General features: G+C 40.5%; 1 long non-coding RNA gene across 2 annotated transcripts in view; it reads left to right on the top strand.

The window, feature by feature from the left end:
* Positions 1-21,130, top strand: part of LOC117802917 — a 52,638-nt gene that overhangs the window by 22,555 nt on the left and 8,953 nt on the right. The window contains exons 3-4 of one of the 2 annotated variants that reach the window (XR_004626425.1): positions 17,102-17,513; positions 18,415-18,614. This is a non-coding gene — a long non-coding RNA (uncharacterized LOC117802917). Of the gene's footprint in view, positions 1-17,101; positions 17,514-18,414; positions 19,507-21,130 lie in introns of those variants that run through there. The other variant, XR_004626424.1, reaches the window with a different exon arrangement.

Genomic DNA, 21,130 nt, shown 5'->3' with positions numbered 1-21,130 from the left:
AAGAGTCAGCTGTTATTAATTCATTAAGAAAATAGAATAATTCTGAACTTGTATGTACCCAATAATGTAAGCTTCGACTATATAAGGCAAAATTGACGAAATTTTACAGAATGGTTAATAAATCTACAATCCTAGGTCAAGAGTTTGACAGACACATTTCCCAATATCTGACAAATGGAGGAGACAGAAAAATTAAAAAATATTTACATAAATGAATGTGATCAGTGTGTCTTGGGTAAGCTTCACATTTGATGATCTTCAAATTTGAATCCAAGCTTTCTGAAAACTACTACAAATATGAAGACATATCAGTTTAAATAGTTTTTATTGGGGAAAAAAGAATGCTATTTTCTTAGGTTTACCATGTTATTTACATTTGGGGATAAAACATCGATATGCTTAACTCTTTAGTTTCCTTCCATTTCATTCACACACCAAATATATAAAAATCTGTATTTCAATTTGACATAAATCATTAATTTCATTATTTATGTATCACATAAATATTAAGATTCTGGTTACAAACTCTTAACTCACTGTGTATAACCCTTAGCAAAACAGCACAAGCAAATGAGTGGATAATGCTTGCTTTGGAGGTTGATGAATGTTCTCTTCAGCGGGAAGTTTCTAGCATAGCCTTTTTCCCCACTCTGGGCAGCTATTTCCTTAGTCTGTCTTCCAGTAAGACACAGCAGGTGGAAGTAAACCCAAACTTCCTAAATGTTAAAACACTTGCAATGATTTCTGTTTATAATATCTCCTTTTAAGTTTGGATGTTTCCCCCCCAACTTTTGAGTATCTTTAAAAACTACCTTCTGTTTGCTTGTTTGTTCCACTGACATAATTTGCCTCATTTCTGAAGAATCAAATTGAACAGGATTTGTGTTTTTTTTTTTTTAAAGCAGCATTAGATAAATATTAGACTAGAGTCTAAGAGATGGAAAAAGAAACAGGACTCAGCTCAATTTACTAAACAATCTCAATCGTACAGAAACTCCAGGCAACTAAAATACCCTCTGGAGAGTAACATTTCATGCTTAGGAAGAAGTTATTTACTTCATGCAGGAAAGTACTTTGCTCCAAAGAGGGGCCCTGGCTCACCATAATATTGGGTTTGGCCTATCATGGGACTAGACCTAAAATATTTTATGTTCTCAATTTATTTTCTCCCACATCTGGATTAAGGATAATTTTTCTAGCCCTGAATTATGGAAAATTTCTCTTGTCAAATATATATGCCATATACTTGACTGTAAACATATTGGTCTAATTGCAAAATTTACCACTGGGAAAGCTAATTATTTAAGGTGTGGGTCCAAAGTAGAATTTCCCCACCTTTATGTAAACCACAAGCACATATCTCTGGTAACTTGAAGTGTTGAACTCCCCTGCAAGGCAAAGAGGCATTTCCTGCTCGGCCCTCCCATGGGGGAGGCTCAGGCCTTTGGCTAGGGGTTGTTTCCACAGGCTGGAATCTTTTTTTCCTGGATGTGGGGGTCCTCTTAAACACAGGGGAATTGTGGTGGCCCTTTGAGGTTGCAGAGGGAATTATTTGAGTGCCTCCTTTCAGTTTCACTCATATCCCTTAGTGTTGCTCTAACAAGGAGCCCATTCTCTTGTTAAGGGCTTCTTTGGCAATGCCCTAGGGCTGAGCTATTGCTGAACTGCCTCCTGTCTATACCCCCCTGTTTGCTGGAGCCAAGAGAGCAAAAGAGAGGGATTCCCTCTTAGTTTTGTGCCAGGCACTTTTATAGTTCTGTCTTGTTTTTATTTTTCTACTGGGAAAAAATTAGGAGTTTTCATTGTCTCAGAGCACTACTTCTCAAGCTCAAACTTTAATAGCAAAAACAAAAACAAAAATCATGCATATTGCTAAAATAGAAATATTATTGCTTTTATTTTTTTAATGGCAATGTCAATGCAGATAGCAAGTATGAATGCTTATCAAAGTAAATTTCAATTTTACCATATATGGAATAAAATTTTACATATTATTCAGTATATAATCATTAGGTATATACTGTGTCCTAGATACTGTATTAGGCACAAAGACTGTGAAAATAAGTCACACTTGGTTCTACTCTGAAAATATTCACACTCTCTCCTGGGAAATGTGTGTACCAAGGAGACAAGTATGCAAAAATATAATTATAATGCAATGTAAGTGCTATTGTAGCTCAGAGAAACAGTAAGCTCTGACTACTGTGTCTTACAATTGCATAGGGTAAGCAGTGTTTGATGTGGGTCTGGAAGGGTGAGTTGAATTATAACAAGAAGAAAAAGCACTCTTTCTAGGAAGTGGAGACAGTATGTGAAAAAAGAAACAGTGACCAAAAATAGCATGGCATGGTTGGGGCACAGACGGTATTTTGGTATGGACAGGAGGCACTGTCCAATGGATAGAGTGATGCTAAGTGAGTCCGGAAAAGAAACTATTACCTAGGTGATAATGCATGTTAGATGAAATGTTAAGGCTTTGGGATTTTGTTCTCTAAACAATGGAGTTTGCCTTTGAAGGTTTAAAGAAAGGGAATAATAGGATTTTTTATTGAGTGCTTACCATATGCCACACATTGTTCTAAGTGCTCTAGAGAAATTCACTCATATAATCCCAATTATGACCATATGAGGGAAGGGCTACAATGATAGCCACTTTACTGATGATCCTGGGCAAGTCATCAGTTTCTTCATATCTTCACGTTGACCTGTACGTCCTACACAGTCCCAGGCAAAACCACGGCTGGCTTTATTTATTTATTTATTTATTTATTATTTATCTTTTCCCAAAATTAACAAGCTGATTCTGCATTCATATAGAAATGCAAAGGTCCTAGCATAGACAAAACAACTTTTATAAAGAAGAACAAAGTGATAGGATTTACACTACTTAATGTCAAGATTTATTGTGAAGCTGTAGTAAAAAAAGTGTGATATTTGCATTCAGATTGACAAGTAGAATGGAGAGTCCAAAGCTAAAACCTCATATATATGTTTTTACTTGTTTGTTTACAGAGATGCAAATATCATGCAGTGGGCAAATGATAGTTGATTGTCTTTTCAACAAATAATGCTGGAACAGTTGGATATCCATAAGCCAAAAAAAAAAAAAATGGACTTTGATCCATATCTCATACCATATAAAAACTTAATCACATGAATCATACATTTACATTTTAAACCTAAAACTATAAAACGTCCAGCAGAAAACATGTGAGAAACTCTTCATGACCACAGATTTGGCAAAGATTTCTTAGATATGACACCAAAGCTGTTATCCACGGAAGAAACACATGATAAGCTGGACTCTATCAAATTTAAAAATTTCTCTTCAAAAAATACATTAAAGTAAGAAAAAGACAAACCGCAGATTGGGAGAACATATTTGGAAAGCATGTATCTGATAAAGGACTTGTATGCAGAATATATAAAGAACTCGAAAATGCAGTCATGGAAGAACAAGCCGCCCCATAAGGAGATGGCAAAAGATCAGAAGGGGCACATCTCCAGAGAGGATATGCAGGTGGTAAATAAGCACATGGGAAGATTTTCAACATCATCAGTCATTATGGAAATGCAAATCAAAACCAAAATGAGATACCATGACATGCTTACTAGAACACCTTAAATTAAAATGTTCCACCATATCAAGTGCTGTCAAGGATACGGAACAACTAAAACTCTGACACACTGCTGACAGGAATGAAAATTGAACAGCCACCATTGATTAATATTTTGGTAGTTTCTATGATGCTAAGCATATACCCACCATATTCTCCAGCCATTTCTCTACTAAGTATTCACCCAAGAGAAAAGAAAGCATACATCCATACAAAGACAAGTACGTGAATATTCATAGAAGCTTAGAACAGGACAAAATTCAAAAGGTAAACACGGATAAACAAATCATGGTATGTTTACACAGTGGAATGTTGCTCAGTAGCAAAGAAGAATGAACTACTGATATGTGCAACAACACAAACAAATCTATCAATAACTACTGTGAGTGGAAGAAGCCTGATAAAAAGAGTGCATACTCTTTGATTCCATTTCTGTAAGACACTGTGAAATGCAGATGCTTCTGTAGTGACAGAAAGCATATGAGTGGTTCTTGGGGAGGAGAGGTAGAGAGATAACAGGTAGAGATTACAAAGGGGAACCAGTAAATTTTTAGGATGATGGATGTGTTCATTATCTTGATTGTAGTGATGGTTTCACAGGTGTACACATATGTCAAAGCTGATCAAATTCTACACTTTGAATATTTGCAGTTTATATTATGTCAATCATACCCCAACGTATCTATTAACAAACAAAAGTTTAGTGGGAAAATCACAGGGTGATTTAACATTAAGCCTGGGGGCAAATCTGTACACTTGAAAACCATCATTACAATGAAAAAAAGATCACTAGTAAGTTATTCATATGATTCTTTTATTTGTTCACCCAGCAAATATGTATGAAGTGCCTGTGGATGGCAGCAGTGCTGGGTAGGACCAGACCTGGACATACAGTGGAGGAAAAGCTGGAGTTCCCCTGCCTTCACAGAATTTGCTCCACAATAACAATATAATAGGGGCTGAAAGAAAAAACTTCAGGGGCGCCTGGGTGACTCAGCCCGCTGAGGGTCTGCGTTTGGCTCAGGTCATGATCACAGGGTCCTGGGATCTAGCCCAGTGTCAGGCTCCATGTTCATCGGGAGTCTGCTTCTCCCTCTCCCTCTGCTGCTTCTCCTGCTTGTGCTCTCTCTCTCTCTCTCTGTCAAATAAATAAATAAAATTAAAAAAAAAAACAAACTTCAGAGTAGAAAAATCTCTCCAAGAATTCCCCAAAAGTCTTCCACTTACTTTTTCATTGGTCAAGATTGGGTCGCAGAATCAATTTATATTAACAGAGTCATAATGCAAACCCAATTCCCGAGATTTTAAGTTCTCTCTTGCCTCTCAGTATTAAGAAACTTGACCCTAATTAGAAAGATTGAAACAGAATTGAAAGGTATGGATTTAATGCTATTGAAAGTCACATCCACATAAAATCTTCCTTTATACAAGCATGGTGATATGTACCACCCTGGAAAACACTGGGCCAAAATTCTCTAGACTCATTTTTGGCCCTAATACCTTAAAATCTTGCACTCTGGGTTTTGTCCATGTGAAAGTAGAGGATAAGTCATGCCAACCATAATTGCCTTAGCCTTCTTTATCCTACTGGGAAAAGATAACATGTTTCTGTTGGGTCATGGGGTATAAGTTAAGGTTCCACACAGGCATGCAGATAGTAGTCCTCACCTTTTTCCTTCTGTATGTTCCTGGAGGTTGGTGGTGGGTGTGAGGATGTGGGGGAGTAGGATGCGGGAGGCAGCAAGAGACTCCAGGCTGGTTCAATCCTCCCTTGGTGAGCTTGGTACAATGGAGAAAAACTGCTTGCTGAACAGAAGTGGCCTCATGGGCAGTGTCGGAAGCAAAGTGACTCCTTTAAGGTTCTTGGGAAGGGTGATGACTCCTCTTATTTGATGTTGGATGAGCCCCAATTTCTAGGATTATTTTCAGTGAAGAAGAGTCTCCCTTCAGCACCTTGCTAAGATCCAGAGTTACCAGTTCCATCACCCAGCAACTTTCATCGTGGACAAAGTAATTCCAAAGTAGGTTTTCGTCTCATGGTGAAGATTCAGAGTTATCTTCAAAGCTGTATGCTGAGCACAGAAGAGGTATGATCCCTCTGGGTTGTCCTCCATTAGCAACGCACACGCATACAACTGTGACAGGCTTTAGTCACCATTTAGTTCTATTCCCAAAGAGGCTGTTTCTTAGCACACTTGCCAGCCACAAAGAACTGGAACAAAACTGGTTTCAGAGATTGCCACTCATGGGTCAAAGCCAGCATTCTCCTCTCTTTCTCCCGACAATAGAAGGCGTAAGCCATCAGTTCTGTGTCTCTCTACCTTTCAGGCAGGGTTTCCCACCTCACCACTTTTGACATTTGTGACCAGATCATTCTTTGTTTGAGGAACTGTCAGGTGCATTGTAGAATGTTTAAGAAAATCTATGGCCTCTACCTCTTAAATTCCAGGAGCGCTGCTCCCCAGTCGTGACGACAAAAACTATCTCCAGATACTGCCAAATGTCTTCCAGGGGACAAAATCAGCCCCAAGTGAGAATCACTACCTTGAGGTAACTTTATTTCAGGATCCTGAGTAAGGGCCATTTTAGTCTGTCCCAAGCCTTTTTCTAATCTCAGTCTCAAGGAGATGAGATGGAGAGTTTATTGGGCCCCTCTCCTTATTCGGATTTGTCTGTTTTCTCCCCATCGGGTTATGTAACAGAAAGAAGACCTTATTTATTAAGTTAAACAAAAGGTCACATCCATCTTTTCCCCAAAGCCAACAGCCTGCTTCCCTTATACTTACAAAATTAAGCAAGGTCACTTAATATCTGTCCCCAAGTGATGACTTTAAGCCTGAACACATGGTTGCTTCTATTAGTGAGGATAAAAGAAAAAATAAACTCTGGGAGGGCATCTCATTTCATTGCAGTTTTATTGAGGATTGTATTCCAATTAGTACTTTGTCTTTTCAATACGGCCACACAGAGGTTGCATTTTAATTTTTTTTTAATTTTTAAATATCGAGCCTTGGGAGGTTGAATACACTTTTCAATGATAATCACGGGTAAAAGAAGCATATCGCACCCCACAGTGATTCTACAAACCGAGCGCCTAAATGCCCTCCTGAAAGAATAGAGTCAGGAGAGGTAAGCAAACAGAAGGTAGTCTTTCTGTGTTTCTTTTTTTTTTTTTATTTTTTTTAAATTATATTATGTTAATCACCATACAATACATCCCCGGATTCCGATGTAAAGTTTGATGCTTCATTAGTTGCGTATAACACCCAGTGCACCATGCCAATACGTGCCCTCCTTACTACCCATCACCAGTCTATCCCATTCCCCCACCCCCTCCCCTCTGAAGTCTTCAGTTTGTTTCTCATAGTCCATAGTCTCTCATGTTTCATTCCCCCTTCTGATTACCCCCCTTTTCTTTATCCCTTTCTTCCCCTACCGATCATCCTAGTTCTTATGTTCCATAGATGAGAGAAATCATATGATAATTGTCTTTCTCTGCTTGACTTATTTCACTTAGCATTATCTCCTCCAGTGCCGTCCATGTTGCAGCAAATGTTGAGAATTCGTTCTTTCTGATAGCTGAGTAATATTCCATTGTATATATGGACCACAGCTTCTTAATCCAGTCATCTGTTGAAGGGCATCTCGGCTCCTTCCATGATTTGGCTATTGTGGACAATGCAGCTATGAACATTGGGGTGCATATGGCCCTTCTCTTTACTACGTCTGTATCTTTGGGGTAAACACCCAGTAGTGCAATGGCTGGGTCATAGGGTAGTTCAATTTTTAACTTTTTAAGGGACCTCCACACTGTTTTCCAGAGTGGCTGTACCAACTTGCATTCCCACCAACAATGTAGGAGGGATCCCCTTTCTCCACATCCTCTCCAACAATTGTTGTTTCTTGCCTTGTCTATCTTTGCCATTCTAACTGGCGTAAGGTGGTATCTCAGTGTGGTTTTGATTTGAATTTCCCTGATGGCTAATGATTTTGAACATTTTTTCATGTGTCTGTTAGCCATTTGTATGTCTTCATTGGAAAAGTGTCTGTTCATATCTTCTGCCCATTTTATGATTTGTTTATTTGTTTCTCGTGTATTGAGTTTGAGAAGTTCTTTGTAGATCTTGGATACCAGTCCTTTATCTGTGGTGTCCTTTGCAAATATATTCTCCCATTCCGTGGGCTGTCTCTTAGTTTTTTTGACTGTTTCCTTGGCTGTGCAGAAGCTCTTTATCCTGATAAAGTCCCATAAGTTCATTTTATCTTTTATTTCTCTTGCCTTTGGAGATGTGTCGTGAAAAAGGTTGCTCTGGCCGATGTCATAGAAGTTGTTGCCTATGTTCTCCTCTAGAATTTTGATGGATTCCTGTCTCACATTGAGGTCTTTCATCCATTTGGAGTTTATTTTTGTGTATGGTGTGAGAGAGTGGTCAAGTTTCATTCTTTTGCATGTAGCTGTCCAATTTTCCCAGCACCATTTATTGAAGAGACTGTCTTTTTTCCACCGGATGTTTTTTCCTGCTTTATCAAAGATTAGTTGCCCAAAGAGCCGAGGGTCCATTTCTGGGTTCTCTATTCTGTTCCATTGGTCGATGTGTCTGTTTTTGTGCCAGTACCATGCTGTCTTTGTGATCACAGCTTTGTAGTACAGCTCGAAATCCGGCATTGTGATGCCCCCAGCTTTGTTTTTCCTTTTCAACAGTTCCTTGGAGATTCGGGGCCTTTTCTGGTTCCATACAAATTTAAGGACTATTTGTTCCAGTTCTTTGAAAAATGTCCTCGGTATTTTGATCGGGATAGCATTGAAAGTGTAGATTGCTCTGGGTAGTATGGACATTTTAACTATGTTAATTCTTCCAATCCATGAGCATGGAATATTTTTCCATCTTTTTATGTCTTCCTCAATATCTTTCAAAAGTGATCTATAGTTTCTAGCATATAGGTCCTTTACGTCTCTGGTTAAGTTAATTCCAAGGTAACGCATGGTTTTTGGTGTTATTGTAAATGGGATGGATTCCCTAATTTCTCTTTCTTCAGTCTCGTTATTCGTGTATAGAAATGCAACTGATTTCTGGGCATTGATTTTGTATCCTGCCACCTTACTGAATTGTTCTATAACTTCTAATAGTTTGGGAGTGGATTCCTTTGGGTTTTCCATATAGAGTATCATGTCATCTGCAAAGAGAGACAGTTTGACTTCTTCTTTGCCGATTTGGATACCTTTGATCCCTTTTTGTCTTCTGATTGCTGTTGCAAGGACTTCTAGTACTATGTTGAATAATAGTGGCGAGAGTGGGCATCCTTGTCGTGTTCCTGATCTTAAGGGAAAGGCTTCCAGCTTTTCCCCATTGAGAATAATGCTTGCAGTAGGCTTTTCATAGATGGCTTTTATGAGATTGAGAAATGTACCCTCTATTCCTACACTCTGAAGGGTTTTAATCAGGAAAGGATGCTGTATTTTGTCAAATGCTTTTTCTGCATCAATTGAGAGGATCATATGGTTCTTGAGTCTTTTCTTGTTGATATGATGTATCACATTGATTGATTTGCGAGTGTTGAACCATGCTTGCATCCCAGGTATGAATCCCACTTGGTCATGATGGATAATCCTTTTAATGTACTGTTGGATTCTATTAGCAAGGATCTTGTTGAGGATTTTGGCATCCATATTCATTAGAGAAATCGGTCTGTAATTCTCCTTTTTGAGGGGGTCTTTGCCTGGTTTGGGGATCAAGGTAATATTAGCCTCATAGAATGAGTTTGGTAGCTTTCCTTCTGTTTCTATTTTTTGAAATAGCTTTAGGAGAATAGGTATTATTTCTTCTTTGAATGTTTGGTAGAATTCCCCAGGAAAACCGTCTGGGCCTGGAGTTTTATTATTTGGAAGGTTGTTTATCACTGACTCAATTTCTTCATAGTTAATTGGCCTATTTAAGAAATCTATTTCTTCCTGTTTCAGTCTTGGTAGTTTATAGGTTTCCAGGAAGGCCTCCATCTCTTCCAGATTGTTTAGTTTTTTGGCATATAGCTGTTGATAAAAGTTTCTAATAATCCTTGCAATTTCAATGGTGCTGGTCGTGACCTCTCCCTTTTCAGTCATAATTTTAATAATCTCAGTCCTTTCTCTTTGTTTTTGGACAAGTTTTGCCAGTGGTCTATCAATTTTATGGATTCTCTCAAAGAACCAGCTTCTAGTCCTGTTGATCTGCTCTACTGTGGTTCTGGTCTCTAATTCATTGATTTCTGCTCTAATCTTGGTCAACTCCTTCCTTGTCAGTGGGTTAGGCCTGTCCCTCTGTTGCTGTTCCAGTTTCTTGAGGTGAGAANGTGTTTCTTGAAACCAACTTTAAGAGAACAAAGGTAGTAATTAGGATTCATTTTCTCTCCTCATCAAGAAGGTGCTGAGCCCCTCTGCTGAGCCAGCCTTTGCAAGAGATGGCATTTTTAATCAGTGATTGATAGCACCCACAGCTTTCAGGCACGAGAATGTTCTTAGTGACCTCTACAGGGTTGAGGGACTGAGTTATGTTTCAAAAGCTTGACAGTGCCAAGATGTCTAAGCTTATGAAGTTTCAAGACCAACATTATCCTGAATTGGTTGATGATTTCAAAATGTAGATTAGCTTTGGTGATGGATTAGAAGCTACAGGAAGAAATCATGGAGGAACAGTACTTCTGAGGTAAGAAAAGACTTTTGAATCTGTTTTTAGAAAACTGATCGAGCTTCTTTCACTGTCTAAAATCTTACTTAAAGTGACCCCAAGGGTTTTTACCTGAGTTTCCCAAGTTTTGTCTTGACTCCATATATATTCTCTCATCTCTGTTCTCCCTTAGTGTTCCCATATACTCCTATCTCTTGAAATACTTAATCCCTCTATAATCGACTCTAAAATCTATCTCTTTGGGTGGTGGGGGGAGATGCCTGTGTAGCTCAGTCAGTTGGATACCCGATTCTTGGTTTTGGCTCAGGTCAGGTCATGGTCTCATGCGTTGGGGATCAAGGCCCACCTCTGGCTCTGGGCTCAGCTGGGGGAGGGTGCTTGGGTATTTTCTACCTCTCCCTTTGCCCCTCCCCCACTCGTGTGCCTGCGCTCTCTCTCTCTCTCAAAAATAAATGGATAAATCTTTAAAAAATTAAATAAAATAAAATCTATCTCTTCGGGAACCACACCATGCCTTTAATTGCCCATTGTATGCACCCTTGGATGTTGAGTACTTTAAACTCAACAAGCTGAAAACTAACTTAACACCTTGCCTTCCAAATATCCTCCTGCTAGTGAATACCGTCTTATACTCGCCCTCCACGCCCCAAATCAAGGACTCATCACTCTTCCGCATACTAGCAGGACCCCCGTTTCCTCACATTGTCAGGGACCACATTTCATCATCCGATCAAGGACAATGTTCTGGAAATTCTACTTCCTAAATATCTGTCCAAGTTTTCCCATCTCCCATCCCATGGCCACCTCAGCAGCAGCAGCAACAGCCCTGGCCTGGTTTTGCACTGGTGTCTAGGTTGGCCTCTCTGCCGCACCTTCTTACCTCTTCTTGCATCCTTTGCATTGTTACAGAAATTACCTTGCTATGTAAAACAGATCTGATTGTGTCAGGGCCCTGCTTTAATATTTAATGGTTCCTTGGACCATGTAGCCCTTTCCCCCCATGTATTTTCGATGAAGGTCTTACAGACTTGAGGGAAGGCTCAGAGACCACCAGGATTAGCTCTTCTGTTTCCTGATTCTCACACAGGGTGGCTTTGTCTCTCTATCCTTTAGACTGCCACCCATATCCCAACTCTTCAATTTTTTTTTTCAGTTAGTGTAGAACTTCCCAATTAAGTTCATTTATACCATGTGCTCTCTTAAGCACTTTAGAAAAATTAATTTATTTAAGTTTGAAACAACCTAAAACAAATTTTCCTGAAACTAAGTTGAAATATGCATGAGTGGCACTTTATAGAGACAACCTTGAAAACATTTTTACTGCAAGATCTTATCCATCACCTAAGTGAGAGTTCTTAGAAACCCTGAGAGGTTAGGATGATGTCAGGACTTAATTTGGGGGTTCTAAATTCCCTCTACTAATATGTTCGCCATCCCTTTTTCCATCTGGCAAGCTTTTGCTTATTAACGGTGTATTGAGGATACTGAACTCAGTGGGTTATAAACGCAAAGCAGTCATATATTTTCCGAGGACTGCTTTAAAAAGAAGGTAGCACGTGATTTGGGGTATGTAATTTGAACTCTTTGTGTCTCCATTTCCTTTCTTAAAGACAGGAGAAATAATGTTACCTACCTCATAGAGTCGTTTTAAGACTTAAATGTATTAGTACATATAAAATGTCTAAAGCAGTACCTGGCATATAGTAAGCACTCAATAAAAGTTGGCCATAATTTTTATGCTCCTATCTCCCCCTCTAAACCACAAACTCTTTGAATCCCAAGAGCTTACATAGTGTCTGGCACATTTTGGGTGCCTCCAAAGTATTAGTATAATAACAGAGATGAAGTAATCAAAATAAGGATTCAAGGAATTAAACAGAATTTGAAGTTGATTTGATCACATATTGCCTTTTTTCCTAAGGATTTCTAAATAGCATTTAGACAATACTTGATTCTCCCAGGAGACAATGACTATAGATAATATCTCTATGACAGAGAGAATAATTTAGCTGGATTCAATCACAGAGAGATTCAATTACTTTCCTGTGAACGAGTAGAAGAATTTGAACAACCACTTCACTGGTAGACAGTGAGTATTCTAAGCACACAAAGATGGCACAATCAACCTTTGTATATTTCCTGTATCTGCTTTTATCCCAAAGAGCAAGTTTCGAAGATAATCATTCCACAGAACTCTGAAGGATTTTATCAGATGCTTTTATGTCAGGTGCTTTGGAAAGCACGTAGATCATGTTACCTACTTCCTCCAGTCATGTTTCGGGCACTGCCATGACGTCAGAGCCCAGTTGCATCGCGATGCAAAAGCAAAACAAAAATAGTATTGCTTTTCTGCATAATAGCAGGCAGAACTAGTGGATAGGTGTGGTTTAATCTGTCATGAAGGAAGAGCCCTCCCTCACTGTTTCTCTGAGGGTCATGAAAACAAAACCAAAATTAAAAGGGCAGAACAAAATCAATCATAGCTATCTTTTATCCTTCCAAATAGTCAAGGATTTAGCACTACGTAGACTAAACATTTGGGTGATGTTTAAAATGTTCCCCACTTTTTATCCACATTTCTATCCAAAGATTGAACCCTGTATGTGAAGTCTTAACCATTAACCTACAAAAGTTGAATTAACAGAGTTAATCATCACAGAAAATATAGTTATTTACGGAATTAGAGGTGGTCAAAGGGGGACAAAACGAGGAAATCTTAACCAAAGTCAGTGGTTTTGCGGCTGGCTTTTTCTGGATTTATACTAATGAAAAAAGAAATGTGCTTCTGTCCAGAAGATCAATTCCAAAACAAATAAAAACACTGTCGCACTAGCCATAAAGAGATGCCCTCACTTTCAATAAGGGCCTGGGAGGAGGAAGGTCCTTGGAGAATTATCTAGGAGTGGATGACATACAATTTTGTTTGCTAAACATTCTTGACCTTGTGTCCTCTATAAAAAGTTTCTTCCAGTGCAGCTGAGAAAGCTGTGATTTTGCTGTCCAGTCAATGCAGGCCTGCCTCCTGCATCATGGTGAACATGTGTGTGGCTTCATTTCCAAGGATAAAACCAAAAGGTGGCAGTCTTAGCAATCTCCTAGTCCAGGGATTCCAGCACACTGGACTCTTTCCTCATTTAGAACCCTCCCCCGGGGAAAGCCCGTCCTATGATTCGAGCTCAGAGATTTTGAGTGTGTCTAAGACCCCGCATATAAAACATTTCTCTGTTCCTGTCTTGTTTTACCCCCTTTGCCTACCCCTGACTTATTAGGTTCCACGCTGCCAGGGAGCCCTGTGGTATCAGGTGGAACATTTTGATGTAATCCCACCACTGTTGCTGGAGCTATCTAAGCTGGAGGATTTATTAGTTGTGAACGTTCATTTTTGTTTTTCCTGGTCCAGCGCCAGTAAATAAGTCACCCAAACCATGGCTGAGTGTCATTTGATAGGAAAAGGCTGGGACCACAAGGAAGCCTTCTGTTTTTCAACCAAAAAAAAAAAAAAAACCCAACCTCCCCCCCCACCAGCGCCACCAGCACCACCACCGCCACAGACTGCTGAGGTAAGCAGTGTCAAACCCAGCTGCATCAACATGATGGTCCTGAGACACATGGGAGCTTTCACTGCTGGATATGGAGCTGGAGAGCCCGAGGCCTGCAAACCCTCTGCAAGCCCGAAACGCAGGAATTAATGCAAGTGGCAAGGGACTGCTTTTTCAAACTACCAGCTCTGTCCATTTCGATCTTTGTAGCACGTAAACACAGCTTATCTGACTAGAGGTGCAAGTCTCCTACACACAGGCATGAATCCACACGTGTATATACATACATGCACACACACACACAACCACCTGCGCGTGTGTTGTTGGAACGTCATTAGAAGAACTTGATGGAATTACGCCCTGTGTGAGTCGGTGATCCCTGGCTGGCTGTACAGGGCAGGGAGGCCAGAGTGGGATGTGGGTTTGTGCGGGGCTTGGGGCTTCCGGAGGCCCAGAATGGGAGAAGGGGAGGAGGGGAAGGAGGAGGTTGGAACTTGGGAGGGGACTGGCTCCCGCCAGGCCCGCCAGCTCCCAGTGACTGTTGCCTGGGCGATGGCTGGGGATGATCAGGAATGCTTGGAGCCGGTATCCTTCTTTTGGACTCCGGGATGGAGCAGAAGGGGGTGGATGGCTTTTCTCTTTCTGCTTCTCCCTTTCATATTCAGCAGATTAGAGCGGCGGGTTGCTGTGGCGACGGTGAGGAGGAGGGCTCCGCACACCTGCACCACCAACGCCAGCCGCCAGCGTGGACTTGGGCTGTCCCGGGCAGTTTTTTTTTTTTTTTTTTTTTTTTTGGGNTTTTGCTGTGGGAAACGCCACCACCACCACCACCACCACCACCGCCGCAACAAAAAGAGTAAAGGCGAAAGGCGAAGGGACGGAGAGAGAGGGAGGAGGAGAAGGAAACAAGGAGGCAGAAAAGGAAGAGAATATATTCCCAGTTCAAGCAACGGCAGTGTTGCTCTTTAATAAAAGGAGCTAGGAATGCACAAGACACAGGTGGCAGCCCAGACACCTTGCCCAGATAGCCAGCGGGGCTGCTTAGGTGGGACAGGAAGCAGGGGGACGGTCACCCATAACCTGGAGCCGCCAACTGCACACACCATGGAGGAAGGAAATCGTGAACACAGGGAGAGCTTTAAAGCTTCAACTCTTACTAAGGAACAGAAGATGCTTAAAAGGAAAGTTAGTCTGTGATTATCCAGAACTGAAAGCGACTTCCCGTTTTTCTGCAGACTGATTTTCGAATGAAGAGGAGTGCATTCTACTGTGGGAGAAATACCATTCGGTCTGTGCTTTTTAAGTTTGCAGAGACACAGAGAGGGAGAGAAGAAGGGGGAGAGGGGAGGAAACCCGATGAGCTCCTGAAGTTGTGGAATGCTCTGGCATGGTTCCAGGTCGTGCTAATGAAGAAGTCAGCTCTTTGCAGGGTCTGGGCCTCACCTCTCTCTCTCTAACACCCTGGGCTCTGCCTTCAGTCTGCCCCTTCCTCTCTCCATCTGCCTCCTCCTCTTCCCGTCCTGGGGTTGCCTTCTGCATTGTTGTCTCTGTTTCCATTAACAAAACATCCCAACGCATTAGCCTGTCCAAAGCACTCCACAATGACAATATTTACAGAAGGTTAAATAAAATATGTATAGAGAGATTGATAATGAGTATGCAATAGACCTTTTGAACTTAGAGCATGCTGGGTTTGTTTGTTTGTTAAACTAGATTCTCCAGGCTGCTTCAGCTATTTTAATGTCTCTCAAACAAGCCACTTAAATGGAAAGATGATTAGAGAGAAATATTCTTTAAAAATTTTTCCCCTCTTTTCCAAGCAATGAGATTAGCAAGCCGTGGGCTTTATGCCTTCCACTTTCAATAGAGCTGAACCCCAGAACATTTCGTTGGGGTGACACAGTCTGTATCACAACACACTGAAATGAGACAATTGTCCCATCAGCACATACACAAACAACACTGTGCTGTTGTTCTTGAGATCTTTACATATCCTCAGACTGACTCTCACTGAGGGAATTTCACAAGATGACCTAATCCTGGAGTATAGTATCTTTTCAAACCAGTGTTTATGTGCCTTCACCTTTAATAGAAAGTTTATAAAATAATTTCACAGGAAAGATAGCGGTACACTAGATCAGAGATTGGCAACCTTCTCTGTAAAGGACTAAATATTTTATTTTTTTTTTTAAAGATTTTATTTATTTATTTGACAGAGAGAGACAGCCAGCGAGAGACAGCCAGCGAGAGACAGCCAGCGAGAGAGGGAACACAAGCAGGGGGAGTGGGAGAGGAAGAAGCAAGCTCCTAGCAGAGGAGCCTGATGTGGGGCTCGATCCCAGAACACTGGGATCACGCCCTGAGCTGAAGGCAGACGCTTAACGACTGCGCCACCCAGGCGCCCCAGGACTAAATATTTTAAGCATTGTGATCCATACAGTCTCTGTAGCAACAACTTAACTCTGCTATTGGGATATGAAAACAGCCCCAGACAACTTGGAAATCAATGGCATTGCTATGTTTCAATAAAACTTTATTTACAAAAACAGGCAGCAGGCCCACTGGGTCTGTGTGCCAGTTTGCCAACCCCTACACTGGATCTGTCCTCTTCTAGGTGTAACATGTTCAACAGGTTAGAATGCTCACTAACTCTCAGAAAATGTCACTGTTCCAATGACATTCTTTTCAGTTCCTCATCTTGCAGTTATATCTAATACCAAGAACAAACAAGCAACAAACTAGTTCAACTAAAGAAATTCTCCAACCTGTTCACATGACTGGAATTTCTTGATTCTGTTAAAAAAAAATCAAATAAGAACCCTGAATGTAAAAAAATAGTCCATATTTGCACTGTTACAGTATATGTTGGTCTAGTCTTGTAATGCATGATCCTTGGGCAAATAAATGGCCGAGCACATTACGTTTAGAAAGAATAGAATTTGTGCTTCTTGATGGTCATGGATTTCAAAGGCCTATTTGGTGCCCAATTTTCTATAGAGTCTTGTGCCAAAATGCCTTTTATCACAGGGAGGCAAGCAGTGCATTGAAACATATTTTGTCGACTGGGCACCATATGTAGAAGTGACAGCCAGAACTCCCTGCCAGTTCTCTTTCATAGGGGAGGATGGGTCTACAGAGGTTCGAGCATCTCACAGTGATTCATGCTTGAGAAGTCAGCAGGTAGGGGTTGACTGTACAATCCGAAGTCTCATTCTGAGAATGATTTCTTTCCTAAATACAATTTTGATTATTATTGTCTCTGAGATTTACTTTTTATTTTTAGGAGTTGTATATGTTATTCTTGCTATAACTTTGTACACAGACAGCAGAAGGAAATGGGAACATTTGCTCACCTCATTCCAGTGTATGAATTCCAACGTGGATTATGGTGTTGAGGCCCCATATGTGGTATTCAAGACTGAAGAGCCCATTCTTTTGGAACTACACTGATATCTGATTATGGAGTTCTGAAAATTTGCCTTGATGGAAACTCTCGTCCATTTGTGGTGGAGTTTGTCTAGAAAAACATTTCCATTGTCTATCACTGGGCAATAAATGAGGATTGGGAAGGCTGAATCCAAAGCAGTGTAATCATGTTCCAGGGCATTCCCACAGGACATGGGGGCAAGAAGCAACACGAATGGATTGGAAAAATAAATTTGAATTTCTGGAGGAACATCCCAGAAATAGCTATGGTAAGAAACTCGAGGAAAAGCTAAGCTTGTTTTGGTCTGGCCAGTTTGGGATTCAGATTACTGTGATTCTTCCCAACCTTGTAAAGCCAAGGACACAGAGTGATATTACTTATTATGGTCCTTCTTAATGAAGGACTTGGCCTTCTTAATGAAGGACCAATTTAAAGGTAATCCCTTGTTGTTGCAGAAGACCTGTCTCTACTTTGTTGGGGACATCAATGCAGACAAATTAGCCATTCAATCTGTAAGACATGTGAAAATGAGGGTTATACAAGAGATGGGATGTGGTTCCATTTTCTAAAAATAATAAGTTCCAAAGAGATACAGAACGAGAGGTTCCCCTCGCTCCCACAGACAGCATGTATAGAAATGGAGGGTTACAAATTATCAGTCTTGCTCTTCTATTCCATCAATAGAAAATATAAGGTTAAACTAAGGTAACCGGAATGTCATGCCTGAAAATCCAGAAACAACAGTATGCTCTCATTTTTTATTTGTGTTCAATACAAAGTCAAATAATTTGGGTTTAAGATTAAGATTAGACCTGGATAATGCCCATAATTTCATGTTAAAATGATGAAGCATTTTCACAAAAGAAATAGGATCCATTCCAAGAAGCCATTTTCCAGATGAACTTAAAATAGGAAAGTCTCTTGACAGAAACTTTTGGTGTTGCTGAGTAAGTCAGGTATCAGTAAACTCTCACTCAGGTATATATCATGGGCCTTCAAGAAACTTGGCCTTCTTTTTTACTATTTAAAACTGATTTGGGAAGTGACCATCATGGTGCCTTTTTAGTGCTTCATTAGGGCAGAGGGTTGCATCTAAATGTTATAATTTATGGAAGTGAATTATAAGAGAAAATTCCGGTGTTAATGTATCTTTCTCTGTGTTCTGCCAGGTTAACTTTGGAGCAGACACCTGGTGAATCATTGTCTGATAGGAGGGATTGTTTTGGACGAGTGCACTCTGGTTGTGATATCCAGATCATCTTCTACCCAGTTCCGCCACACAGTGAGGACTTGCCTGCCACTGAGGGTCAGGATTCTAACTCCCTCTAATTGCTATTCCCATCTGCTGTAGAGGAAAAAATCAACGTTTGTGGGTATCTTTTTTTTTTTTTTTTAATTTTTGACCAAAGCAGAAACAAAATGATAAATAATATGCCTGGAGAAAAATCACTTCTCTCTCAACCCTAATACCAAATAGTCAAACCAGTTGCAAGGGGACCAATTCAGAAAGAAGAAATAGATTTGGTAACTGAAGCTTGACTCTTCCACTTCAGGGCTAACATCAAACTCAGACATCAAATGGCTAATAGAGGATATACCACTGGGGAGAAGAGAGACAGCAAGGTACAGGAAACCACACTTACTGTTTACCCATGGCATGCAGGCACCTTAACTAATATCTCTAATGCCTACAGGAACCCTGTAAAATAAGTAAAACTATTCTATTTGCAAACATGGAAACTGAAACTCAGAGAGCTTCCAGAATTTGCCCTAACCTATGGCTGGCAAACAGGGATTCAAGGAAAATCTGTGAATTGGAGGTCTTCGGGAGAGCCTGTCAACGGGTAATGATTTCTTAGCTTGGGTAAATCTTGTAGGAATGTAACTACCTGCAAAGGAATTTTTAAAATATCATCTCTGACAGCCAACCAGAACTACCATAAAAAACAAAGAAGTCTTATTAGTTTCATAAACATGGTAGGGATTATGACTGACAATAACAAAAATATAAATATGTCCCGGGTTCCTTAATTTGCTCATAATTATTACTGCATTTGTGACCCTAGCCCAAGTTGGCCATTTTTTCGAGTCATAGTGACATACATAAATAGTAACAGACAGAAGAAAATATCATTGTTTTTCAGGGTGAATTAAAGATGAAGAAACACACTTTTTTCAGAATTGTGTAATTTATGCAAAGTAATATGGTGCAGAATAACATGATGTCTGTATTAGGCCTGCGCTGTAAGGGAAAGAGAATTACCTGCGGTTCTACTCAAAAGAATGATAATTGCATTTAAATGATTATAGTTTATGTTGAAAGAAAAGCGGGTAGGGAGGAAGGAAGGAAGGAGGGAAGGGAAGGGTGGAGGGAAGGAGGGGGAGAGGAAGGAACAGGATTATAAGGAGCCATTGGAAAAAAGTTCACTTTCCATTGTATGGTTAAAAACTGTGCACTGACAGGATACTATCAACAGTCCTTTAAAACCTCAATAAAAGAAGCAATAAATTTCTTCTGAAATACTGTATGTACAGAAATATGAAGTTAAAGTTCTGGAGCCTTTGTTGATTTCCTTGAGGAGGGACAAAAACAGCCAAGGGGAATTCAAACTGCCTTGTCCTTGAAATGCTAATCAGACTCTAAGGGAGGTTTCCAGAGACCTGGGTGGTATATGGAGCACAGGATGAAAGGTTGTAAAATACAAAATACGGAAGCTTCTGTGGTGACCTTGTTTATCAGGGACTCCAGGTTCCTAGTGTGACATAAAGTTCCTGACTATTCCTCTCTGTGGTGGGAGAGTCAGGGAAAGGGGGCAGATTGATGAAAAGTCTAACTGCTGAAAATATGTGCCTCACCCTCTCCTACCTTCAGTTTACACGTCTCTGAATTTTCCTTCAATTCAGTTTGAAGCCCCAGGCCTGTATGAGGCATCTTGTCAGGTATGATAAAAAACCCTGGAGAAATAGGGGATAGTCTGCCCCCAGATACCTCAAATAGCCCGGAGGGGGGAAAGCAGCAAGCATGCCTCTAGAAATTTGCCAGCCAAAGGCAAGATCACTTACCTCATGTTTAAATATTTCAAATATGTAAATCATGCTAATAACGTTTACATTAAATCTGTTCTATCTTACAATCTTGAAAACAAAGAGTCCTCATGCTGACTGAAAGGCCAGATTCATGTTACACGTGATAGATTCCTCAGAGCTCTGCAAAGAACATGGTGGCTTTCAGAGAATGGGACATGGGCTCCCAGTCCATTCAGGGCTCCTTCCTGCCCCATGGGGGCCTCAGACACCAGCAGACACTTTTGCCTTTAATCACAAGCTCTGAACACTGCTTTTCTCCACATACACACTGCAGCCAGCCTCTCCTTGGCTTCCGAGGGCCAGGTACTGGTGACATGTTTCATGTTCTGGAGAGAAAGACCCAAAGAAGAGGCCAGCACAGGCCTAAAAGTGGCCTCAGAGAACTCTGGAAAGAAAATTCTGGATTTTTGGGTACCTGGAGTATGGTCTAGAAGGGGAGGCACAGGTTACAGGTGAGAATAGCCCTTGGACCCTCAGACCCCTGCTTGGTGAAGGGGCATGGCCTGAGGAAAGCCAAAAGTTGGCTTTTCCAACATGGCTCCAGAATGGGGGCTGCTCTTGCTGGGATCTGAGGGCAGTATTCACAAGCAAGGTGTTAAAATTGGACAAATATAATATAGTTCCTCATAAGTATTATCCAAAGACTGTATTTTAGGTTTGATTTTGTTGGATTAGTATTCTTCAAATACCATGAAGACTAAGAGAAGGCATATGCTAGGCATTTCCAATTACTTATGTCCTTTGACAGAATAATAATGATGGAAAGGGCTCGTTTTAAGTGTACCAACCTTCATAGCT

Source organism: Ailuropoda melanoleuca, chromosome 7 (assembly GCF_002007445.2).
Source record: "Ailuropoda melanoleuca isolate Jingjing chromosome 7, ASM200744v2, whole genome shotgun sequence".
Lineage (NCBI taxonomy): Eukaryota > Metazoa > Chordata > Mammalia > Carnivora > Ursidae > Ailuropoda > Ailuropoda melanoleuca.
This window is presented reverse-complemented; position numbering and strand designations above follow the sequence as displayed.